Consider the following 25,759-nt stretch of genomic DNA (forward strand, 5'->3'; position numbering starts at 1 on the left):
AGCCTTCCTACTATTTTTCACCCCAGAGAATGGACCTGTAAGCAATGTAAAGACAAATTCAGAGAAATTCCTGAGTTGATCAAAGAAATTGTTTGGGTCGTTTTTTTTCTCTTCAAATCAGTTATCTCAAGGAAGAACCCTGTGTGCTCTGGGGCAGATTCAGCACAGTCTAACATCCCAACTGATCAGTAGATCAGTGTCAAAATCTTATCGTCAATCCCTTGCTTTTTTCATAGGAAATGTTTCTGCTTCTCTCTGTGTCCATACACTATACTGACACCTCCCAGCTTGTTAGCTTCTCCTCTGACATTCAGATTGACTAACAACTGTCATCAGCGCTGCACAAGAATTCTTGGACTCTGCAGTCTAAGTAAAAGTTAGCAAATCATGGCAGCAGAACTCTTTCTTCTAGTGAGATTCTAAGACAACATGGGGCTACTCTGGCTGGAGAACTGGAAGGAACCAGACCTTTCTTCTTTGAGTTTCTCCTTTTCAGACATCACCTTCAGAAATCCCTGCAGTAATTTCACAGGGAATAGGAAATCTCTAAATCAGATAGAAAAGGGAAACCTTCCTGTGAACTCTTACTTTCCCGAATATTTCACTCATCAGCTTCATCTAAACAAAACAACAAAATGCACTTGCTACCATCCCCAAGTCACCACGAACTGAGGTTCAGTTTCATTTTCACCTTCATGATTCCACAGATTGGACCTTCTAAAAGGGGAGAGAATTCGACCTTTCTCTCCTTTGTACTGTGATTCTCCTACACAGTACTTTGTACTGTGATTCTCCTACACAGTACTTTGTACTGTGATTCTCCTACCACAAAGGAGTACTTTCTTTTCTGGTCTTTATCTGATGTTCCTAGCTGGTGAGCTTCAGGAGAGCAGGGATCTTGTCTGTGTCAGTCATCTCTCCACAACAGCAAAGGGCTGCCTGTCCTAAACACACAGCAGCACCTGGTAGCCATTGTTTGATAAGGTAAATAAGACAGAAATTGATTCAAAATATACAAATGCATTTGATACACAAATACTGAGATTTTTTTATAACCTTTCTTCACACACAAAAGGAAGGGCTGCTATATTTGTTACTAAGAAAGCAACTTGGCCTTGCTCTTAAAATGTACCCACTAGTGTGAATGTTGTCTATCTATTTATGCCTAAGTAAAGGATATAAAAGTACGTTTGTTTCCTTAATGATATGGAAATTAAGTCTCAGCTGTATCCAGCAGCAACAAATATACGTTGAACACTGGGCACTGAAGGTACCATGATGAGGACGGACTCATCATTCTCATTGTCCCTGCCCTTGAAAAACGCGCAGTTGGGTAGGGCGTGTGGTCATTGCGCCTCAAGGAAGGGGCACTGTCGTATGAGCACCTGGGTTTGGGTGCTCTGACCTAAGCAAGAAGGCTCCAAACCTGATCATGGAAAAATCAGTAGCAGCAAAGACAGCGAACCAGGAGAGAAGAGCAGGCGTAGCCGAGGGCCAGCGTGGAGCAAAGCTCCATAGTGGAAGCTAGCCGGACAAGTACCGGGCCGAGAGCGGGGCAGGGAAGAGCAGCTTCTTAATGTGAGACAAAAGGAAAATTTTTCTAGGCAAAAGGTCAAGGCACTTCTAAAGTAACTTCTGTTATTCGTCTTTACGCAGCCGGATTCTTTTCCCACATTGCCCTTGTCGCCTGCACCGACCTCACGGCTTGCCTGCCTGAGAGTGGGAGGTCCTGCTGATGGACAAGCCGTCACCGGCGAGTCACAGTCGGTTATTTCCGACAAACCCGGGTTATTATTGAATGTAGTGGAGCGGTGAATGCAATGGTTAGAAACGGAACACAAAAAGCCTAAGAACGGCGGCGAGGCGGCTGAGAGGACAGCCACCGCCACGGAACAGGAAGCCTTTTCTCTTCTCGGGGCATCATCCATCATGCTGGGGGAAACGGCGGGGACGCCACCGACTACTTCTTAATAGGCTTCTGCACAGAGAGTGGCTTTGAAGCGGCAGCTGCCCACAGTAAATTTCACTGACCCTGAGAGCCTTTCCCCAAGTTTTCCAACTGTTTTGTCTCCTGAGCTGTAGCTCAGTGTCGGGTCCAAGTTACAGCACCTGACAAAACTAAGGCGCCTCCGCCGACTGAGAGTGGAGAGTGTCCAGGGATGTTGTCTTTTCTGAGCTACCCCAACAGGGAGACATGATGCCATGCCATCTGGCCAGAAAGTGTATTCTTTCCAGGGTGAAGCAGCTGAGCAAGGGATTTTATTTGAGGGTCTGATGTTTTCCTGCACATATAACAAAGCAAATAAAGTGAAATACAGACCACTCCCTACAGAAAGCACCGAGGGGGTCAATTCTTCTCAATAAAGCAGATTTAATAAAGTCGAACATGAACAAAGGTGTTAGAGTTCATTCAGGCTTGAACTCTTCTACATTATGAAGTTGCAAAGACATGAAAAGCAAAGGACAGTGCCAGAAGAGAAGTAGTATGGAAATTAAGAAAATTCAGCTTTTTCCTCTTCTGAACAATTTTCATAACAATTCCAATTAAATTTTGGGAAATGTGATTCTCATGTACAAAGAAGATATAAATGAATTACATAAATGGTTATGTGGCCTTTGATACCCAAGGTTGATGTTCTGGGGGTTTTCTCTGAGCTTGTGACGTGAGCTGCTTTTCCAGGACTGGGAATAGGTTTGTTGAGCTCTGCTCTCCTATTGTACAGTCTGTGGCTGTGGAGGACTTCCATGCAATTAGGGGCTGAACCACAGTGAACCTACTTGACATTTAGGGTCCTGAAATCACACTCCGGTTTTTTTAATACTACCAACTGAACTACTAGGGCCCCCCAAACCCTAGACCCTTACTTTTGTACTTTAATTCTTCCATTGCAAGCAGGTTGACAGAGGCAGATACAGTTTTGAAGCATGTTGTCACAGGTGTAATGTTTCTTAGCTGTTTCAGAGCCTTAGGACAGGGGAAGAGCAGAACAGGGGGAATCTCGGAATTCCACTGTGCCTGATTCCGTTGATGAAGATCTAAATAGATTCTTATAAAGTAGATACAACTTAGTATGTACTTAATAAAGTCATCTCTTTGGATTCTTCTCATTCTCCTTAGTCATGAAAATGACAGAAGAAAAAAATTGATGTATCAATGATTCTTTTATTATAAGGAGAAAAATTTTAAAATATATCTAACTATCAGTTGGGATTATGACCATCAACATAATAATCATTTTCACAGTGGTTGTCGTTGAGCAAAGATCTCAGGCAGGCACTTTTCATACCATCTCTCCTGAGGTCAGGAACCCTCTGCTGTTTGACATGGCATGCTGTTTCATCAGGAACATTTGCTGATGAAATCATAAATTAATGGATGAGCCAAAGAGCAGAATTCACCAACAAGTATGGAGGTTACTGAGTCAGGGTCATGACATTGCATGTCTATACCTTTAGGCCAACTTCAAAGTAAAGGAAATGCTCAATTAATTTTATATTTTAATTACTGGTATAATAAACCCAACTAATTATGAACGAATATGAACCAATTACTATCAGGGAATTAAGCCAATAATTACCAGTAATGCCAAACGAACAGCATTACTAATTAACACTCCATCTCCACTGGGTGAGTCAAAAGTGAAATAATAACCCAGGTCAGGGTGAAGAAAAAAAACAGCTGCGCACAGATCACCAGCACTAACATGAAGTTCCACAGATTTAAGACTAAGGCCACTCTGTGCCTGAGTAGGCTGACCATGTAAAACTGCTGCTTTTGTTAAAACACCCAAACATTATCAGCTTCATATAGTTCAACCTAACATTTTCATGTAGGTATCCTTGTGAGATAAAAATAATTGTAACAATTTCCTATAGGTTAGGTATATCATTAATCTTTTGCTCTCTGAAGATATCTTAAAAGAAATTATGTTAAAATTTTTCACTTTTTTGCATTTATACAACCTATGTTTATATATTCATTTGTACATTCAACATTTACACATTGAATATATTCAACCAATCTCTTCCCACAGGAACTCAGACCTCTTAGCAGAGAAAATAATTATATTTTTTACATAATTATAATTATATAAACACATAAAACCGCAAATTTTAAGGTTCAGGTAAATACGTTAGCTTGCTTGGAAAGGCAAACTGGAATGAGCTTTCCAGATTCCTTCAGCATTTCCCCATTAATCCAGAAGTGACAAGAACAGGCTTTTCAGGGGTTCATTCCCACTTCCTTCTCGAAATACAAGTCCTGGTTTGGAAAGAGAGGTCCTGAGTCTTGGAGTCATGTGAAAATATGAAACACTGGCTGTGTATATTGTGTTAAAAAGAAAATAAATAAGTGGAGATCTTGGAGATTACTGTATAATTATATATATATTTATATTTTATATATATAAATATATATATTTAATATAAATATATATATATTTCAACATACAATGTATTTATCAAGTACCAAGCATGCACAAAGCATTTTCTGGGCACCATGGAGAATACAAGAATAATTAGGGCAATGGTCCCACCTTCATAGATCTTAAGCCAAAAAGAAAGAAACAAACACAATAAGCTATAAGGGGAGGTAACGACTGACAGAATAGGAAAGAGGAACAAGAAAAGTGAAGACTGAGCAGTAGGCTTAGAGGCAACATTATAGGGCCAAGGATGGCTTTACTGAGTAGTATTTGACCTGTCAGCTGAAAACTGGGGGGGGGGGAGGAGAGAAGAACTGAAAGATCTAGAGCAGAAATAAACAACTATTAGAGAGACGTTTTAGGAAGAAAAATATGACAGCTGTAAAATGGACTGTAAGTACAAGGGGTAGAGCAGCTGAGGATGACACATGTGGTGGGAATGGTGGAAGAGCAGGAAGATGAGCTGTCAATCAGGAACACTGGAGGAAGAGAAAAGTGGTTAGGGGCTGAGTGAATACAATGTCATGATCATGGACCTGTGCAAATCAGTGTGAGAAACAGAAAGCTGACTTAATAGGATGTGGCAAGCAGTTGAATGCAGAGCAAGAGGAAAAGGAATAAGATGAAGAAAATGCCAAATTTCCTGGCTAGGATGACTGAGTGGTTTCCTTACCAAACGTGGTGACATCATATTGGAGGGACACTAACATACACCTGTTTAGGAGGGAATGAAAAATACAGATTTGGGTTCAGGAGAGAAGTCAAGGACAATTTTGGAGTCTATTTCCTAGAGTTGAAAATGGACCAATTTACTGATTCAGAAAAAAAATGTTAGAAAACTCATAAGAGAAAAAGTTTCCTTGGAGAATGAAACTTGAAGTAACAATAAATTACAACAGGTTCTTAAATAAATTCAATTGGATAGTAAAATAAGCTTTGAAGATCAAAGGAAACAAAATAGATGTAGAAATGAACTGAAAGTTCTAAAGAGAAAAAGGAAAAGAAATAGCACAAGAAAATGTATTGAAAGGATGAAAATTGGGAGCCTAACTAGAGCAAAAGGAAATGAAAGTGTGACAAATCACATTTTGAAATCAAAATTTGCATGGACAAAGTCAGATGTAGTGCTAACCTTAGCTAAGAATAGGTGAATCTCTGGGACAGCCCTATTCACATTTGTGTCCAAAGCTACATATGGCAGATGGGGGTGGGGAGAGCAACATATTAATAAAAGGATTTGACAGACTCCAAAAGAGTTGAGTAGAAGTGAAATAAAAGGACACTGGGATGGGCCCACCAGAAATATTTGTTTGAAAGATAGCAGGAGATTTGTTTTTCCAGTGTTACATAAACTAATCACCAGTATTTAAACTTTACTGACTCTCAGTAATCCCAACTTCTAGAATGACTTAGCCGTTAACAGACGTGCTCCTGCATTGTTTCCACACAAAGTCAGTGACTGCCTTTTCTTGTTAGAAACATGAGTCACTCTTTCTCTTTAAATATTCCCTCTACTCCTCCCTTTTTATTTGCTAATGTAATTCTAAAAGAATGGCGTGTACAAACCTTCAACAACTCTTCTGCATTTGAGAACTTGTCTTTAAAAATAGCAGATACACGTATTTTTTTTTTCTGAAAACTTCAGGGGTTGCTTAATATTCCAAAAGCTTATATTTCCTCTGCTATGTAAAATTTTGTATCATAAATAATTGGGCCATTTGAAGTCTAATTTTGTGAGAATATAACCAGACATCAGCCTGACCCATCGTCGATCTGGAAGGTTGAGGTTGCTGGATCAAAACCCTAGGCTTGCTGGGTCAAAGCAGATATAAGAAGCAACTACTATGAGTTGTTGCTTCCCACTCCTTGCCCGACTTCTCTCTCCTCTCTCTAAAATCAATAAATAAAATCTCAAAACAAAACAAACAAAAAAACCCCCAAACATTGAGTGGAGCTACCGCAACTTGGCCATCTGATACACAAGAAGCAATTCCAGGCATACATGCCTGGCACTGTGTATCATCATGGCCTGTGCAGAGCAGCGGTGGAACTCCGATGAGAGAGAGCAAACTGGGAATACATGTAAAGGCACGGGATTATCTGCAGCATGCCGCATTATATATAAGTTTCTCTGTAAAAGTTTAATATGGCTATATATATTTTTTATATCGCCAACAACCAAATGAAAAGATTAGAATAATACATATTATATGTGTAACTACTATACCATGTTTAAGTTACAAGTATGAACCTGGGAATTTTTTAGCCCAAAACTATAATATTTATATCAAATGAAATTAAAAAAATTTTTAATAACTATATCTGAATGTATTTCTCCAGGGATATACAAAAATTAGTTCAGAGCTTGAATACATAAAACAAAAAACCAAGCACATAATGAAAAGCAATAAAAAATAAATGAAACTGTGATGAAAAAGAAATAATTATGGTGCCCAAAATTTTAGCTAGAAAATAATCAAGCTGGGTCCTCTGACTTCTTGACCTACTAATGATGTAATGATGATGATGATGATGATGACGAAGAAGATGAGTGCCATTCTAAAAACACTTTTCCAGCACATATTATCTCATATAGTCTTCAGAACAATACTGAAAAGAAAATATTCTAATTATTCCATTTTGCAAATGAGGAAATTGAAGCTTCCCAGAACTCTTGACAGGACATATGAAACCAGGCAGAAGAAATAAAAACATACATAAAGAACTTGACTAATGACATCAAAGAAGAAATACCTACCATAGAAAGATGCTAGAGAATGAGGAAGTACAACAGATGACTAAATGTTATATCACAATGAAATATATACATTGAAAATACAATATAAATCAAGACAAAATTTAAGGTATATATTTTTTTCTTCCAACACACTAACACTCCATCCAGAAAACAAAAATTTTAAAAAAATTGTACATTTGTGCTGTTCATAAAGATAACAGTTGTTCAGTGAGTACAAATTAAAAGAACACATACATTAAAGTTTTACAAACTCAACTATTAAAAATGGACTTTTAAAATGATCTTGTTTGGCTGAGGAAGCACCTACAGAAAGCTTGGTAGTTCAGCTATTTTCCAAATAAACTTATTTAGTCCATGGTATGTACAAATCCTAAGGTGACCAAGACAGACAGTTCTACTGTCTTCTCTTTGGCAACACTAGTAGAACCTGACAGGTGACAAATGGGAGAAAACCTGGGGGCCATAGTTGATATCGGAGGCTGATCAAGTAACAGACACAGGAGGAAGAATCAAAGTTCATGACACCCTGCAGAAGTAGAGTCACAGGAAGAAGCAAACTAAAAATGAGAGTTGCAGAGAAAACATCTGCAGGCAGTGCTACTGTTGGGGGAGGCAACCCTCCGGCAGTCCCTTGCCAGGCAGCATCAACTTAAACCAACACTCAGCCATGGGAATTTTTGCTCCAGATCAAAAGGACAGCAGCAATGCCATCTGCTGTTTGCTTAGAAAAATGGTAAGAGCAGATGTTTCCATGTGCTGACCTACCATCCCTTGACTAAGAGACCACTTGAAAAATAATCATGAAATAGCACAGGAAAACATCTGGACAGTGTACGGCAGACCACCAATCACGCAGCACAGGAGAGAAGTAACATGCAAAGAGCCCATGAAATAATTGTAGGCAGGTTCCCAGCAAGGGGTGGGGCCCCCTCCTGTACATGTCATCTGAGAACCCGGCCTGGACTGGTCAGAAGGTGCCCCATGGACCTGAGTAATTCCAGTGGGCAAACCCTACCCTATTTCAAATATCTTCACAAGGCTCATAGCCACACACTCACTTCTCAGACTTCTTTCTGTTGTTGCCTATACTATTACTCGATTTTGTTTAGCCCATATTTTAGGCATCACTGAAATTAAATGATGAGTGGGAACTTAAGGACAAGCCATGGCCTGTCGATGAAAAAAACTCAAATACAAAGTGCCTGTGCAATGCAGGATCAGAATATGGTAACAGGATTTGCATCTTACCTCTCCTGCTACTCCAAGCTTGGGAGGACCTCGCCCCTAGGGTGAGGCCAGTTCAGGCTAGGGCCCTTAGGAACTGCTGAGTCACTGCCCAGGCACCAGGTAGGACAGCAGAGACTCAGCCTCAGAAGGAACCAAGTTTCATTTAAGATCTGCACCTCAGGCATGCTCCTCCTCCTGTGTGGTCACACCTGCCACACCAAGGAGTTCATTGTCCTGCTTTGGGAGCCCTGCGTGAAAAGCACTTCCTGCCTCCCTGCTGAACCCAAGTCCTTGGGCCCCATTTCCCACCAGCTACTCATCATCGCAGCCTCTCAAGTTATTTCTCAGCCGGAACATATGTACTCAGACTAAATATTACTCAGAAAATTTAAAAATCATTATTTTTCCCTTTGTGTACATGGAGGACAAAATGTTTACATGACCTCTGTTTCCTCTAAAACATGTTACACTTTTATATTTAGGAGTTTGCTTTCAAGGCACTTTTTTTTTCTAACTTGATTTGATTACTTGTTTCATGCTCTTTTAATTTATTTTCTGATCTAGTGACCCATTGCCTGATCTGTCCTCAACAGTTTTGTTTTTGCTTTTTGAAATTTGGTGGGGCCCAGGACAGGGGGTCAGGGGGAGGAGAGTTGGCTCATTTTTAAACAAACACTTCCTTCCTTCACCTGATACAAATGAGGCTTTTTTTTTTATTGATCAGAGAGGAAAACTCAGTTTTATTTTTTTTGTTTTGTAGACCCACCAACACATAGTAAATGCTCAAGGGTTTTAATAAGTAATTAAAAAACAAGACTTTCAGGAAACATCTTATTCAGAATGTGTGCTGTATCATAAAACCACCAGAAATAATGTAGCTTTTTCCTAAAAAGAAAACACAAGCAGGACGGGGATCTTGAGCTCTGGAATAACGGCCACTGGCTCTCCCCAAACTCTGGGGGACGCATGGTGGTCGTCGCACCTCTCCTCTCCTACAGCAACACAGCTTCCAGAGGAAAACCTCTCAAACAGAAGGAATTTCTGTCTGTTCTAACACAAGTGCAGTGTTCGAATAAAGTGTTTTCTTAGAGCTTCTCTGATATAGCACAGTATATGGCACCATTATTTACATCATACATTCTCAAAGTGAGACAGAAGATATTATTTAAAAGATAAAGATACTTAATTTTCAAAACTGAAACAGATTTTTTTCTCTTTCAAAGTTGTGTCTTGTTAAGACAAACACATAGCATCAGCATTCTCTTTTCACATGACACTTTAAAAAAATCCTTTGGCTGGCCCTTAGACTTCTTTCTTTTGTTTTCCCTCCCTCCCTCCCTTTTCCTTCCTTCCTTCCTTCCTTCCTCCCTCCCTCCCTCCCTCCCTTCCTTCCTTCCTTCCTTCCTTCTTCCCTCTTTTCCTCCCTCCTTCTCTCTGTCCCTCCCTCCTCCCTCCCTCCCTTTCCCTCTCTCTTTCTTTTCTTTCTCTCTTTCTTTCTCTTTCTTTCTTTCTTTCTTTCTTTCTTTCTTTCTTTCTTTCTTTCTTTCTTTCTTTTTCTTTCTCTTTTCCATACTCCCTTCAGTGATTACAAAGCTTTTCTTTTGAGAATTTAATTAAATTTATATAAAAATCTAAATGTCCATCGGAGGAAATTATGGTAAAAAACATAAGCTGACTAGCATTTGGCTAAAGTCAAGATGTGATTATAATATAAAGTACCTCATTTATATGAACAATTAGATGCTTGATTCTGTGACTCAAAATGGATCTAAGGGCATAACAAAAATTTTGAGCAGTGGCAGAACTACTGCAACACTTGTAATGTTAGAGCAGATAACTAATCAGACATGAATGGGGAGAGGGGGACAGAAAGGGGAAGAGAGTATCAACCTTAAACATAACTATCATCTGATAACCAGATGACTGACTGTGGTTCCCAGCCTCTGATATGGCCCAGGCAGCTACACACCCATGGGGGAGTATGCGCTATGGGACTGACAAGGCTATGACACTAGGCACAAGGGCAAAATGACAGAAAAAGACATGCTCATGGCCTCAAAATACGAACAGTGCAGGTATACGACTGCCCACTACTGGCAAAGGTGTGTGCATGCAATGGCCAGGAGCCTACTGACTGGGAAGGAGGAGTCAGGAGGTGGGGGAGGTACCCAGTTCAGCATAAAAACCTGATTATGTAACCAAGTGGAGCACTCAGACTGGTCTGAGTTGTCTTCTCCGGAAATCTTTCAAGTGCACTTTCTCTTTGCTAAATGAATCTGCTTTGCTATTTGTGTTTCTCAACTGAAATTGTTCTCTCAAGAAGATAAGAGCCAAAGAACCCAGAACAATACTGTGGAATGGGTGACACTAAGATGACAATTTTTAATGGATGATATATATCTCTATGTGTGTCCATAATACACACACACACACACACACACAAATTTTATTTCCCATGATAATACTCACACCTCAATGTAGAATGTACAATCTAATCTAAAATTAGAAAGTATAATACCCACAAAAATGACAACACAGTAACCTTATTTTCATCCTTTTGAACTTGCATACATGAAACAAAGAACAAATTCTTCTCAAACATTCCTATTAAGGTCATTTTTTCTTCTTGAAGTATAAATTGTGTTTCTAAAAGTTCCTCTGGTAAATGGAAAGACCTTCTGTGTTAATTTGCTACAGTTACCATAACAAAATGCCCCAGACTCAGGTGGCTTGAACTACAGATCAAGGTCCTGGTAGGACTGATTTCTCTTGAGGCATTTTTTTTGCCTTGCAGGTGGCCACATTCTAGCTGCTTTGTTCTCACATGGTTGTCTGTGCACACATGCACCCTGGTATCTTAATTTCTTATTCTCGTAAGGACGTTATTTTGAATCAGGGCCCACACAAATGGTCTCATTTTAACTTAATTACTTCTTTACATTCACATTCTGGTGTTAGGACTTCAAAATAGGAATTGTGAGAGTGAACAAATCAATCCATAATACTACTACAGATAAACTCTGTTTTCTTGTGAAAATATCTTTACTTCATTCTCATTATTAAATATATTTCGGCTGGTTACAAAATTCTAAGTTGACAGCATTGTATGAATGTTATTTCACTGTTTCCTGGCTTCCACTGTTACTGTTTATAAGGTTGTTCGTTTCCAAGTTTTATTCCTTTTTAGAAAATTTGTATTTTCTCTTTGGCTGTTTTTAAATTTGTCTCTTTAATGTTCTGCAGTTTTATTATGATATATCTATGTATAGACTTATAAATATTTTCCTGCTTGGTATATGGTAGAAATAGCTTGATTTGTGGAGTTATATTTTTCATGTTTTAAAGATCAGTTATTTCTTTCTTTTTTTAAGTGTGATTCATTCTTTTTTTAAATTTTATTTAGAAAATTAATTTTAGGCCCTGGCCGGTTGGCTCAGCAGTAGAGCGTCGGCCTGGCGTGTGGGGGACCCGGGTTCGATTCCCGGCCAGGGCATACAGGAGAAGCGCCCATTTGCTTCTCCACACCCCCCCCCTTCCTCTCTGTCTCTCTCTTCCCCTCCCGCAGCCAAGGCTCCATTGGAGCAAAGGTGGACCAGGCGCTGGGGATGGCTCCTTGGCCTCTACCCCAGGTGCTAGAGTGGCTCTGGTTGCGGCAGAGCAATGCCCCGGAGGGGCAGAGCATCGCCCCCTGGTGGGCAGAGCGTCGCCCCATGGTGGGCATGCCGGGTGGATCCCGGTCGGGCACATGCGGGAGTCTGTCTGACTGTCTCTCTCCGTTTCCAGCTTCAGAAAAATACAAAAAAAAAAAAAAAAAAAAAAAGAAAGAAAATTAATTTTAACAGGGTGATATTGATCAGTAAGAGGACATGGGTTTCAGGTAAAAGTTTCTATAGCATTTGAACTGTTGATTGTGTTGTGTACCCAACACCCAAAGTCAAATCATTTTCCATCACCATGTATTTGTCCCTCTTTACTTCCTCCTCCCACGCCCTCCCTAATAGCCCCCACCCCCTGGCAACCACTTCACTTTTATCTATGTCCATGAGTCTGTTTTATATCCCACTTATATGTGAAATTATATAGTTCTTAGTTTTTCCTGATGTACTTATTTCACTCAGTATAATGTTTTCAAGGTCCATCCACGTTGTCATAAATGGCTATATGTCATCATTTCTTATGACTGAGTAGTAGTCCATTGTATATATGCACCACATAGTTATTTTCTATTAATATTGTTGCCCCTCTATTCCCCTTATTATATCATCTGGGCATTCTATTAGACATATACTGGAATACCCTGCATTTTCCATGTCTCTTAACTTCTCAATTCTATTTTTAATTTTCTTTATCTCTTTAAGCCACATTTTGATAATTTCTTTAGCTCGTACTTCCAGTTCATTAATAGTATTTTCAAGTTTTTGATCTTCTGTTTGGCCTGTACATTGACTTTTTAACATCAACTATTTTTTTCACTTCTACAAATTTAGTTCTTTTTCTAACCTGCTTCATACTTTTAAAAGAATCTCTTGATATTTGTACACTTTTTCTTTTGAAATTTTATTTAAATATTTTATAGCATTATTTAATATTTTTACCTTATAATTCAAATATCTAAATCTTTCATAAGTTTAAGTTTTGGATTTTGTTTCCAATGGCTCTTGTTTCTTATTTGACGATGTTAAAAAAAACTATATAATTTTTTTAATGTTTTATTTTTAAATAAATTCAAACTGAGAAGAACTGCAAGAATAATACAGAGGATTTTCCTATACTCCTTATCAAGAGATCCCCAAATTTTTCCCAAGAATATAATCAAGGATCACACAGTGTACCTCATTCCTACATCTTTCCTGTCTCTTTAAGTCTCAAATAGTTCTTCAATCCTTCTTTAATCTTCATGGTATTGGCTCTCCAATGCCAGCGCTGCCTCTAGCTCGTCGAGCTCCAGCCGAAGGAGAAGGGGGGTAAGTAAAGAGGTCTCTATACCATGGTATACCATGGCTCGTACCAAGCAGACTGCCTGCAAATCGACCGGTAGTAAAGCACCGAGGAAGCAACTGACCACCAAAGCCGCTCGCAAGAGTGCGCCCTCTACTGGAGGGGTGAAGAAACCTCATCGTTACAGCGCCTGGTGCGAGAAATTGCTCAGGACTTCAAAACAGATCTGCGCTTCCAGAGTACAGCTATTGGTGCTTTGCAGGAGACAAGTGAGGCCTATCTGGTTGGCCTTTTTTTTTTTTTTTTTTTGTATTTTTCTGAAGCTGGAAACAGGGAGAGACAGCCAGACAGACTCCCGCATGCGCCCAACTGGGATCCACCCGGCACGCCCACCAGGGGCGATGCTCTGCCCACCAAGGGGGGGCAATGCTCTGCCCCTCCGGGGCATCACTCTGCCGCGACCAGAGCCACTCTAGTGCCTGGGGCAGAGGCCAAGGAGCCATCCTCAGCGCCCGGTCCATCTTTGCTCCAATGGAGCCTTGGCTGCGGGAGGGGAAGAAAGAGACAGAGAGGAAGGGGGGGGGGGGTGGAGAAGCAAATGAGCGCTTCTCCTATGTGCCCTGGCCGGGAATCGAACCCGGGTCCCCCGCATGCCAGGCCGATGCTCTACCACTGAGCCTGGTTGGCCTTTTTGAAGACACCAACCTGTGTGCTATCCATGCCAAACGTGTAACAATTGTGCCAAAAGACATCCAGCTAGCACACCACATACGTGGAGAACGTGCTGAAGAATCCACTATGATGGGAAACATTTCATTCTTTAAAAAAAAATTTCTCTTCTTCCTGTTATTGGTAGTTCTGAACATTAGATATTTTTTTTCCATGGGGTCAAAAGGTACCTAAGTATATGATTGCAAGTTGAAAATAGGGGACAGAAATCAGGTATTGGTGGTTTTTCCATTTTCATTTATGTGTGAATTTTTTAAATATAAATGTGGGGACATAAAGTATTGAACAAGTTTCAGCAGTTCAACTTTATAACAATATAAATAAACCTGTTAAATTTTTCTGGACAATGCCAGCATTTGGATTTTTTTAAAACAAGTAAATTTCTTATTGATGGCAACTAAAAAAAAAAAAAAATCTTCATGGTATTGCCATTCCTTTAAGATTACAGGCCAGTGATTTCATAGAATGCTTCTCAGTTTGGGTTTTTATGATGCTTCTTCATGATAAGATTCAGATTCTAAAACTATTATGCTGTTATCTCAGGACAACATGAGAGGCACATGATATTAAATTTTAGTATATGTTTCTATTTCTTGACTGAATTATTACTATAATGGTAGCTATAATTTTCTAAATATATTACTTCCTCTACATTTTAATACTCATCATTCTACTATAGAAAAGACTTTCTTATCTCCATGTACTTATTTATTTATTAATATCAGTGAGGATTCATGGATTCCTATTTTATTCAATGTGATAGAATCCATTAGTATTGTTATTTTAATGCTTGAATTGTCCCAGATTTGGCCAATCAGAGCCCCTTCAAACTATTTTACATATATTTTCCCCATATCCTCATCATTTGTTGAGTATATATTTTTTGATATAAGATGTTTATCTTATATTATCCCTGCCTCAACCCTGAAATCAAGACATTTCTCCAAACAGCTTTAGGTATTTTTTAGTGAAGAATGGTATTAGAAATGAAGATCTCTGTGTCAGGTGTGCTCTTTACTACTGAGATTTCTCAACTCTTAAGTGGACAGAGCAACAAATGTATGTATGCAGACATATACATGCATGTCTATATATACACAATTTTACATTTGTATTTATTTCTATATTTAGCTACATATATTGAAAATCATAAATTCATCCATTAACTGCAATTTAGTCCAATGCCAGAAGGTGCATCCTATATTTCCCCTTTTCATATTAGTAACATCCATCCCCAAAAGTAAGACTATTATTCCCATTATCCTCAATCCATTCAATTATTTACTTGACCCACCTGTGTGTAACCAATGTCCTGACCCTTCTGGGCTTTTGCCCTACTTGGCCAATCCTAATGAACTCATATTTAATTGGACTCAATCTGTGGGAATCCTGGAAGCCTACAATGAGTTCAATTTCCTATGGAAGATTTGGGTTTCCTTCCGCCAGGAGCCTAAGGCATAACTAGCACGAAATAATGTAATTCCTCTTTACAGCAATACTGATTAACTCAGAAGTTTTAGGTTAGTAATCTCATAATACAGCAAGCCTCAGTCTAGCTCTCCTAATCTCATCTCTTGCCCTTTCTGATTTCAGTTCTCATGATAAGAGAAATAATTTTTTTGGAGAATGGGTTTTTTTGTTTGTTTGTTTTTTTAATCACGAGAGACAGACAGACTGGTAGAGAGAGATGAGAAGCATCAATTCTTGGTTGTAGCACCTCAGTTGTTTATTGATTGCTTTCTCATATGTTCCTTGATGGGAGAAGGAAATGCTAGGTGAGCCAGTTACCCCTTTCTCAAGTCAGTGACCTTGGGCTTCAAGCCAACAATCTTTGGGCTCTGCCAGCAACCATGGGGTCAGGTCTATTATCCCATGCTCAAGCAGGCAACCCAACACTCAAGCTGGTGAGCCCACACTCAAGCCAGCAACCTCGGGGTTTCAAACCTGGGTCCTCAGTGTCCCAGGCCAATGCATTATCCACTGTGCCACTGCCTGGTCAGGCACTGGAGAGTGGGTGTTTTGTTTCTTTGTTTTTGTTATTTTTTTGTTTGTTTTTGTTTGTTTTTTTGCTTTGTTTTGTTTTTGGCTGCTCTTTGTTTCTTTATTGCTTTGTTTTAATATTACAGACATTCACTGGCTTCTTACAATCCTACAGATGCTTTGAAAATCAGGCTTCTAATTTATCCAGATCCAGTAAAAGTAAATACCTTCAGAGTATCTAATCAGCCATAGTTTCCCTTTATGTATCCATATGCTTATCTGAATTGATCTTTTCCTATGCCACTAAACTATTAATGCATTTGAAACACCATCTCTGCAATAGCCTGGTTACTATTTCAAGGCAGGAAAAAAAAGTAGGACTACAGAAATTATTGGGTAACACTTCTATTTTGTTCTTATCAGAAAATAGGAATTCTTTATAGCAAGGTTGTGATTGGAATAAGTCTTTTTTAAAATCTTAAAGATAAAAAAGTTCTTTAACATTCTTTTGATTTACTCTCCTAATTTATTTATTTATTTAATTTTATTTTAGAGAGAGAGAGCCAGAGACAGAGAGGGAGAGACAGGAAGGGAGAGAGATAAGAAACATTATCTTATAGTCGCATCACTTTAGTTGTTCATTGATTGCTTCTCATACATGCCTTGATGGGGGTGGGGGGGCTCCAGTCAAGCCAGTGACCCCTTGCTCAAGCCAGCAACCTTGGGCTCAAGCCAGTGACCATGGGATCTTCTTGATGATCATGGGCTCAAGCCGGCAACCCTGCACTCAAGCTGGTGAGCCTGTACTCAAGCTGGATGAGCCCATGTTCAAGCCAGCGACCTTGGGGTTTTGAATCTGGGACCTCAGCATCCCAGGCTGATGCTCTCTCCACTGTGCCCCTGCTGGTCAGGCCACTCCCTTAATTTAAACATGGGGAAAATGCAGTCCAGAAAGAAAGAATTTCTACCAAAGTAAATGGCATTTTGGTGGGCTTGCTTAGATTTATTTAGAACTCAGCTCTCTCATCTACTATCCCTCATTTATTTCTGTCCAATCTTCATTTTCTAACCAAACTTTATTATGCTTTTTTCATAAGCATGTTTTAATGTTTAAAATAATACATAATTATTTTAGAAAAAATGTTCAAAAGCATAAAAAGTAGAAAGAAAATAAACTTTATTTATAATCCTACTACCTGGAGATACTACTGTTAACATTTTGGAGTTTTTAATGCTTACATCTTTTATTTTCATAGCTGAGGTCATACCATATAGTTTTGTGTCTTTTTTCATATAATATCATTAATATTTCCTCACTTCATTAAAATCTCTTTAGAAGCATTATTTTTGATGCTACATAATATTTCATCATATGGATGTACTTAAGTATAGTGAACTATTCACCTTCACTAAATATTTAGATTGTTCCATTTTTTCCAACTACACATAATGTTTTAAAGAATACAATTTTTTATTTAATATTAGTCTATACCAATGATTATTCCCTAAAAACAGATTTCTAGAAGTAGAAGTACTAAGTCAAAGAATGTGACTATAATTAAGATTCCTGATATATACTGCCAAATTACTTTCCAAAAAGATACATTTTAATCTACTCACAGCTGGGTTTAAGAGAGCTGATCTCATCATGTCCTTATCATGGTCTTCTATTTGGGTTTGACCATTCTCATTCATTATTTTTCTAAAATTCCAAGTTAAAGGGCTCTTGAAGTATAGAATGGAGGCTGGGGATTACACAGACAGCCCTCCAACCAGAGAGATTTGTGTAAGAATGACCACAGGAGCAAGTGAAAGTCATGTGTATGCGGAATAACCCATCTTCTCCTCCTTGTGGCAACATAGCTTGTGTGGAGATCACAAGCTCATGAGTGAGACATAACAGAAATGTTGCATTCTTATTAGCTGTGTAATCTTGGATAAGAGAGGTAACCTATTTGATTGAAATGTTTAAATGCAAAATTGCTTAATATTTCTTTCTTTTTAAAAAAAAAAATTAAGTGAGATCAAGGGAGGCATAGAGACAAGACTCCCACACACACCTCCACTGAGATCCACCCAGCAAGCCCCCTATTGGGTGATGCTCTGCCCATCTGGGCCTTGCTCCATTACTCCATAACCGAGCTACTTTTAATGCCTGAGGTGGAGGACAGGGAGCCATCCTCAGCTACTGGGGCCAACTTGCTTGAGCCAATAGAGCCATGGCTATGGGAGATGGGGAGAGAGAAAGAGAGAGAGAGAGGAAGGGGAGGGGTGGAGAAGCAGATGGTCACTTCTCCTGTGTGCCCTGACCCGGAATCAAACTCCAGACTTCCACATCTACACATCTGGCTGATGTTCTACCACTAAGCCAACCAGCCAGGGCCTAATTAATCCTTCCTATCAAGCTTGCATATCTACGCTTAAGACAATTTTATGAGCTAGATAAAACAGGATAGGCTTTTCCCACAGGTCATTGTTAGTATATACACTCTCCTACCATTTCTCTGACTTGATATAATGTAACTTGGTATATTGGATGTTGGCATGTTTGTACTGTGGCAGCATGAAAACAGGAGCTTTCAAAAGCCTTTCCTAGAGAAGTGGTCACCCAGGATATAAAAACCAAAATAGGTAGTTTTTCATAAGCTATTTCATCACATTCCAAATGACTGGATCCCACCCCTGATGTATATCTACTTTTAAAAAGCCTTTAAAAGCTTCCCTCAGACCTACTGAATTGGAACTTCTGTGGGATGGCGCTCTGGTATCTGTAATTTTCAAAGCTCCCTAGTTGATTCTGAGTCACGGTCAAGGCTGAGGTTTAACGGATAATGTGATTCATGGATTCTGGAAAGTAAAAGTTGGAAATGGTCACCTAAACCTTTAATTAAACACCCTTGATTTATAGATTAGAAACTAAGACCAACAGAGGTTCAGTTACTTGCTCACCATCACATGGTTTGGCAATAATAAGATAAAAACCTAGAATTCGGCCCTGGCCGGTTGGCTCAGCGGTAGAGCGTCGGCCTAGCTTGCGGAGGACCCGGGTTCGATTCCCGGCCAGGGCACATAGGAGAAGCGCCCATTTGCTTCTCCACCCCTCCGCCGCGCCTTCCTCTCTGTCTCTCTCTTCCCCTCCCGCAGCCAAGGCTCCATTGGAGCAAAGATGGCCCGGGCGCTGGGGATGGCTCTGTGGCCTCTGCCCCAGGCGCTAGAGTGGCTCTGGTCGCAACATGGCGACACCCAGGAGGGTCGCAACATGGCGATGCCCAGGATGGGCAGAGCATCGCCCCCTGGTGGGCAGAGCGTCGCCCCCTGGTGGGCGTGCCAGGTGGATCCTGGTCGGGCGCATGCGGGAGTCTGTCTGACTGTCTCTCCCTGTTTCCAGCTTCAGAAAAATGCAAAAAAAAAAAAAAACCAAAAAAACCCCCTAGAATTCTAGCACATTGTCAGAATGTCTTCAAGAAGCTTATTAGATAGAAGACAAATGTCTCAAAGAATGCAAATATCAATTTTTAAAAAGTACTGCCATTTGGCATGGGGTCTTTACTGCTCTCATTTTCAAATGATATTTCATACTGTATGTATATGCAGAATGAAGAAATTAGATCTCCGTTCTCACCTGTATGGAAGGCCAAAAAATGCTTGCTTTGCCATTTGCTCTCCCAGGAAGTGGTGACTGCAGCTGCACTATTGTTGTCCTCTGTACAGGAAGTCCTCTGAAATTTTCTGGTTTTCAAAACTGTTTGCATGTGCAGTGATCGGAGTTTAGATGTTTCAGGAAGGTTTCCATTGGCTGCCACCTCCAAAACTCTTTTTAGTTTCTAAAATGTAATTATTCATATTTCCATGAACTTTGTGAAGACCTCTTTCTTAATATATACTGTTTCTTCACTAGATATTAACGGTTAGGGCAGTGAATGTAGCAAGTTGCTTAAGTATACAATAGTGGAAGCAGGATGACATCAAAGACTTTGGGTAGGAAAAGGACTTAACCAAACCAACTTTTTACAGTTTTATTTTGACTATGGACAGCCTGCTAATGAACTTTTAATCACATTATTTGTAAAGTTTTCACTGAAGTATTATTTTAACTTCTAAAAGTTTTTTTTTTTAAAAACCCAAAACACAAAAAACCTAACTGTACACAAATGCCTGGCTAATTCTTATTCATTTGGGGCCATGCTGGGAAGTGCTGGGTCTTAAAGTGTTGCTTAAAGGCCCTTAGTTCACAGCCGACACGTTCTGAACATTATATTGGTTCTAGAAGGCCTCAGTATCTAGTGCTACAGTTCCTCCTCTTGGTGTTTTTCTTGGATTAGATTTATAGCCAACTGGTTGTAATTGACCCTCTACAGGGACAAGCTAGGATATGAACACATGATTTTCCTTTAAAAAAACAAAACAAAAAGACACAGCAAGAAAGAGTGACCAAGAAAAAAATTACCATTGATATTTATCTTAAACTTCCTTCATTTCCAGCTTCTCTGGCAGCAAGTCAAGCTGCTGTCATAGAGCAGAAACCTCAGGGAAAGAGGGTCCTAGGGACGGGGCGCTGTCCTGACACAACCAGCCGAGAAGAAGCATCCGGGAAAAGACAAGCCTTCTCTGTCCTTTAAGGCACAGGCAGCACCCGCGCCTTCCTGCAAAAGGGAGGTTTTTCCACTTGGGATTCAGGCTGGCATCTCCATGCAGAAAAATTGATCATAACTAGTCTAAAGACAAACGGGGACAGGGGGGACAGATCTCTATCAGCTCCTCATGAAAAACAAAGGCCTGTCACTGAACAGAGCCCTCCCGGCCCTAACAGCACTGTCCTACGTCTCTCCATGGGACTGATCCCAGCTCTCTCTGTGGAACTCATCATGGATTCCCCTATGCTTCCTCATTTACTAGGCCACCACCCCAAAGGAAAAAACTAAGGTTTTACTTACTAAATGAAAGTCTGAAGTTCCTTTTAATTTAACTTACATTGGTTTTGAACAGAGAGAAAAAAGAAATTGAAATAACTCCATATGGGGTACATGAAATGATTATAAATTTATCCTCCCAAGAAACTTTCACTACCCTGCCTACTATACAAACTATAGTGCCGATTTGTAAGAATATTATTCCAACAATTTAGAGTCAGCCCTGTCCCAAGTTCTCCAACCTTATGGTCAGGAAATACAATGCAAATCATTCTATTCAACAGCTCACACTTTACCCTTCAAATGGACCCTAAAAAGTCAACTACAACTGAAGCCTGTTTATGGTCAAGTCCTAATAGTGTCAGTCATCAAATGAAACATCTCCAGTCATTAGCACTGAATGGAATGAACGTCATATATCCGACTGCCTCACCTGGGAGTGACTGAGTGCTGCTTTCTGCACAGAGCTCTTGACCACAATGGGAGAAGGCCTACCTGTCAGATTGCTGAACGACACCAATCGGAAATAAGAGGACCATTCACAGTGGCCGCCTGATGCGGGGTTTCAGCTCCTCTCGGTTCTGTCTTGTCAACCTTTACACCAGACTTCCGTTCTGCAGGACGGACAGAAGCAGACAAAAGGTGGCCAGCACATGGCATTCAATACCTGTAAACTTGGCTGCTGAGTACAGAAGGGCATGTGGCAGCAAACCCTTGGCACTGCTGGCTTCCAAAAGCATTTCTTAAGCACTGTGCTCTGTTATGAGAACTCTTGGCTTCTAGTAATCTTAGGAGCCAAGGGCTGGAGTGCTTCAATGTGCCTAGGTCTTACCAACATTACTGCACTAATTCCTCACAACTAGGAGGGAGGTAATAGCATTACACCCATTTCATACACAAAGAACCCAAGTTTGAAAAAGTGAAGTAACTTGCCAGAGGTCACAAGGCTAGTAGCAGAGAACAAATTAAAAACCATCCTAAGGCCATGCTCTGGACCACTACGCAATACAAGGAAGTTAATGGCTTCTTCAGGGCTGCTGTTCCCTAACCTGGGCTGTTCACGCTACTTCCCCTGCAAGGGCAGGTACACTGAAGGAGAAAATAGTCCCCCAAGAGAGACAGGAAGAACAGACTGCTTTTTGGGCTGTTTCATTAACTCAGTGCCTTGGACTCAGCATACCTTAAATGAGACTTACGTTTGTCTTGTCAAAATTTTTATGAAATTTGGGTGGCGTGTCACATTTCTATAGAGGTGGTATAGCAGTTCAGTGTTCTAGCAGTAGCTTATCCTTTTCTCATTTAGCAAGAGCTCAAGCTATTTTCTTTTTCATAGAAAGCAGCAGTAAAATAATATTAATGATTCAGTAAATGTCTGTATGTGTGAGGCCCTGGGCTGGGCACTTTGCAACTTGCTAGAGGCCATCAGTAATTGCATCATTTATAAGAATTTAACCACCTATGGGTGGACCCGTTTGCCCTCCCAGTGGAGAAAACCCCTATGTTGACAGGTCAGAGGGGTCATATCAGTACTTGGACTCCCAGGTTATTGAGAATAGCACTATTCCTTGGACACTTGTTCAGAGAAAGGAGTCTTTTTACATCTGGCCCAAGCGCTGAGTCAGCAACTGGATATATATACTCAAGGTATACTAAGGAGAAATTATTAACCATGCATACTAGCCCCAAATGGCTTTTCTGATTATTTGTTAGCATGCAGGTGGCTTGGCGAAGAAAACTGCAATTCTAGAATGTTAGTTTTTGTAGTATGAGAAAATCATAACTTTTTTTCCCCAGGAACTTGTTTTGCCACAGATTTAAGGCAGTAATTTGTTACAGGCAAGACATTTATAGGGGCTACGTTATCGTTATCGGAGCTAGAATCATCAAGAAATTCTATCAGAAGACACAATGTTTAAGTATAGGTCTAATTACCGCAATCATTTCTTTTTTTGTTTCCTTTGCAGAGATCCACTTAATCCCATCTCTTAGTGTGGGCACGAGCTGACAGTTGCATGACAAGGAATGTTTCCCTTTGTAAAAAACCCACTTCCTTTCTGTGTAGTTTTAGCCTAATTGAAATGTTTCCTATTAAGCTCAATCAAGGCAGCAATTATCTAATTACTCACTTATGCTTTTCCAGCCAAAAATTTGCTTAAGCTGGTATACTGGAAGGACAGGGTGCATATTTATTATTGCTTTAACATTTTCCTGTTTGGCTTTGGACAATAATCATAAACATTTACTTCTAGCTCACCAGAATATATCTTATTAATTCTGTTATTTTCTATAAAATTGTATCACTGTAAGCTATAGCCCACTGCCAAACACAGCCCTGCCTAGGAAATGTGCTTTAAAAGGCTTGTGGTTATGCTACATGAATGGTGTCATTGGAGAAGGGTAATAAGAAAAGAAACTAGTGAAAAGAAATCACAAACATATATTCAATCATTTCAAAGCCACAAGTTTTATGGCTTTACCAAATAAAATGTAACTAAGATTTAATTGAGAAAATAATTTTTATAAGATTTCTTTAAAGAAACATGTATCCTGCATGTCTGGATTTTCTCCTGATACAAATCCCTTAGGTCTCAAGATGATCACAACCAGTCAACAACACAGGTGGTCCACACTTTTTAGGTATAAATTAAAGACATATATCATTAAAACCAGAATTAATTTTGGAGTTAGTGACCCTATGAGGTCATTCCTGATTGACTCAGTTTTGATTGAGGTTATACCAAAGCACAGCAGGCAAATTGGGTATGAGGAATTGATATTTTCACTTCCAGACAATAAATTTTATTGTTGTTTTCATCATAAATGTTAACTAATTTGAGATTAATACAACTCTCTTCGTGGAAAGAAGGTCCCCAGAAAATATGTGTACTTGAGGGTGAATTTATAAGGAGGGAATGGAACACTTCATCAATCCCCTAAATGTGGCCACTTGTCAGTCGCTCACCTAAGTTTACCATAAACCCAGAAAATGACTACACTCAATGAGAACTACAACAAGTCTGTAAGGAAAACAATCCACTTACTGAAAAAAGACGAGAGTTTTTGCAGTGCCTTCGTAAAGAGAAGAACTATTTTTCATTTACACATAATGATAAATCAGCCACACACTGTATTAGCAATCTCAGAGATAATGAATTCTGTACGAAGAAGACACTTCACTTTCTAACAACTGATTTATCTCAGGGAGTAAAAGAAATGTCCTTCCCAAAACCATGTTATATTCTCTGCTTCACAGTTTAGAAAAAGGTATACAGAAAAAACATGCACTATAACTTAAAGGTGCTCCCAAAGATTCTGCATTCTGTTATGTTTGTTCCCTTTGCAAGAAGAAGTCAAGAACAGAAATTAGATAGAGAAAAGGAGATGGATGCATCTCTTTGTGAGAATGGGGAAAATAAAGTAATCAAGACATTTCCCTTTCACTGCTACTTATTCAAGAATGTTGAAATTTGTGAGGTGTGTTCAATAAAAGGGCTGGAAAATTAATTTTTGTTTCTGCAGGTGACCATTCACTAAAGAGGAAAACTGAGTCAACATTCTGTCTGCAGTTTGATGCATCCTTGCTGTTCGCTCCTAAGCAGCTTTACATGCTCTGCAGGGGGACTAAGTCCATTCTACAACAGCTGAGTGGGACCCTGGGGTAATAGATCCTTCTGTCTGGATCTGCCCTCAACTGACCCTGAGCAGCACCAGGAACAGAGCAAGGCAGGTACACTGATCCTACCAACACCTCTTCCATATACGGATCCTAAAACCTCTTGTTCAGTGTCCAGCAATAAACAAAGGGAAACAACCCATTAAACCATCAGAGTTCTTATTTCAACATTAACTCTCAACATTTTCAAAGTGAATTACCACTGCCTTTATTTCTCCTCTTACTTTGCACTAGTTCTCACATTTCTAGCCTTCTTCCACTGCAATAATTCAATAGAACTAATTATGTCTTTAAAAATAGTTAAATAAGCAAATAACTGAAGTTCTCTTTCCGTTTCCCCAATGCTGGGTCAAATGGTTCCTTAAGTTTCTCTGAAGTGATTCCCAAGCATGTCTGGCCAGAGGCTTCTTTTGGGTTATTTTTATGATGCCCCCAAATACTTCCCAAAGTGTGTTGCAGTGGTACTTGGTTTAATCCAATTTAAAGTGATACTGGCTGGCAAATCTTGGGATTATAAAAATTTAACACTAGAAAATGTGAATGTCCTACAATTTCCTATTTACAATTATGGATTCCATATTCTAAATATATGTTTATTCTAAGTCTTCCATTTGTGAATTACCTTTCTATTTTGTGCAATTTTTTATTATTTTATTTTTTATTATTATTAAATTTAATGCAGTGACATTGATAAATCAGGGTACATATGTTGAGAGAAAACATCTCCAGATTATTTTGACATTTGATTATGCTACATACCCCTCCCCCAAAGTCAAATTGTCTTCCGTCACCTATCTGGTTTCTTTGTGCCCCTCCCCCCTCTCCTTCCTCGCCCCACCCCCGTTAATATCACATTCTTGTCCATGTCTCTGAGTCTCTGTTTATGTCCCATCTATGTATGGATTTATATGTTCTTAGTTTTTTCTGATTTATTTCACTCTGTATAATGTTATCAAGGTCCATTCATGTTATTGTAAATGATCCGATGTCATCATTTCTTATGGCTGAGTAGTATTCCATAGTATATATGTACCAAAGCTTTTTAATCCACTCGTCCTCTGACGGACACTTGGGCTGTTTCCAGATCTTCGCTATTGTGAACAATGCTGCCATAAACATG

General features: G+C 39.5%; 1 protein-coding gene and 1 pseudogene across 5 annotated transcripts in view; one reads left to right on the top strand and one right to left on the bottom strand.

Annotated features, from left to right (window-relative positions):
* The window catches only part of SLC25A21 (solute carrier family 25 member 21), a 567,550-nt gene that overhangs the window by 334,558 nt on the left and 207,233 nt on the right, over positions 1 to 25,759 (bottom strand). Inside the window, exon 1 of one of the 5 annotated variants that reach the window (XM_066277785.1) lies at positions 8,431 to 8,494. The exons of the other annotated variants lie outside the window; for them this stretch is intronic. The gene's annotated coding sequence lies outside the window, so the exon portion shown is untranslated. Of the gene's footprint in view, positions 1 to 8,430; positions 8,495 to 25,759 lie in introns of those variants that run through there. 5 annotated transcript variants of the gene reach the window in all.
* Positions 13,407 to 14,322, top strand: LOC136335069 (histone H3.3A-like; annotated as a pseudogene).

The sequence above is a fragment of the Saccopteryx bilineata genome, chromosome 4 (assembly GCF_036850765.1).
Source record: "Saccopteryx bilineata isolate mSacBil1 chromosome 4, mSacBil1_pri_phased_curated, whole genome shotgun sequence".
Classification (NCBI taxonomy): domain Eukaryota; kingdom Metazoa; phylum Chordata; class Mammalia; order Chiroptera; family Emballonuridae; genus Saccopteryx; species Saccopteryx bilineata.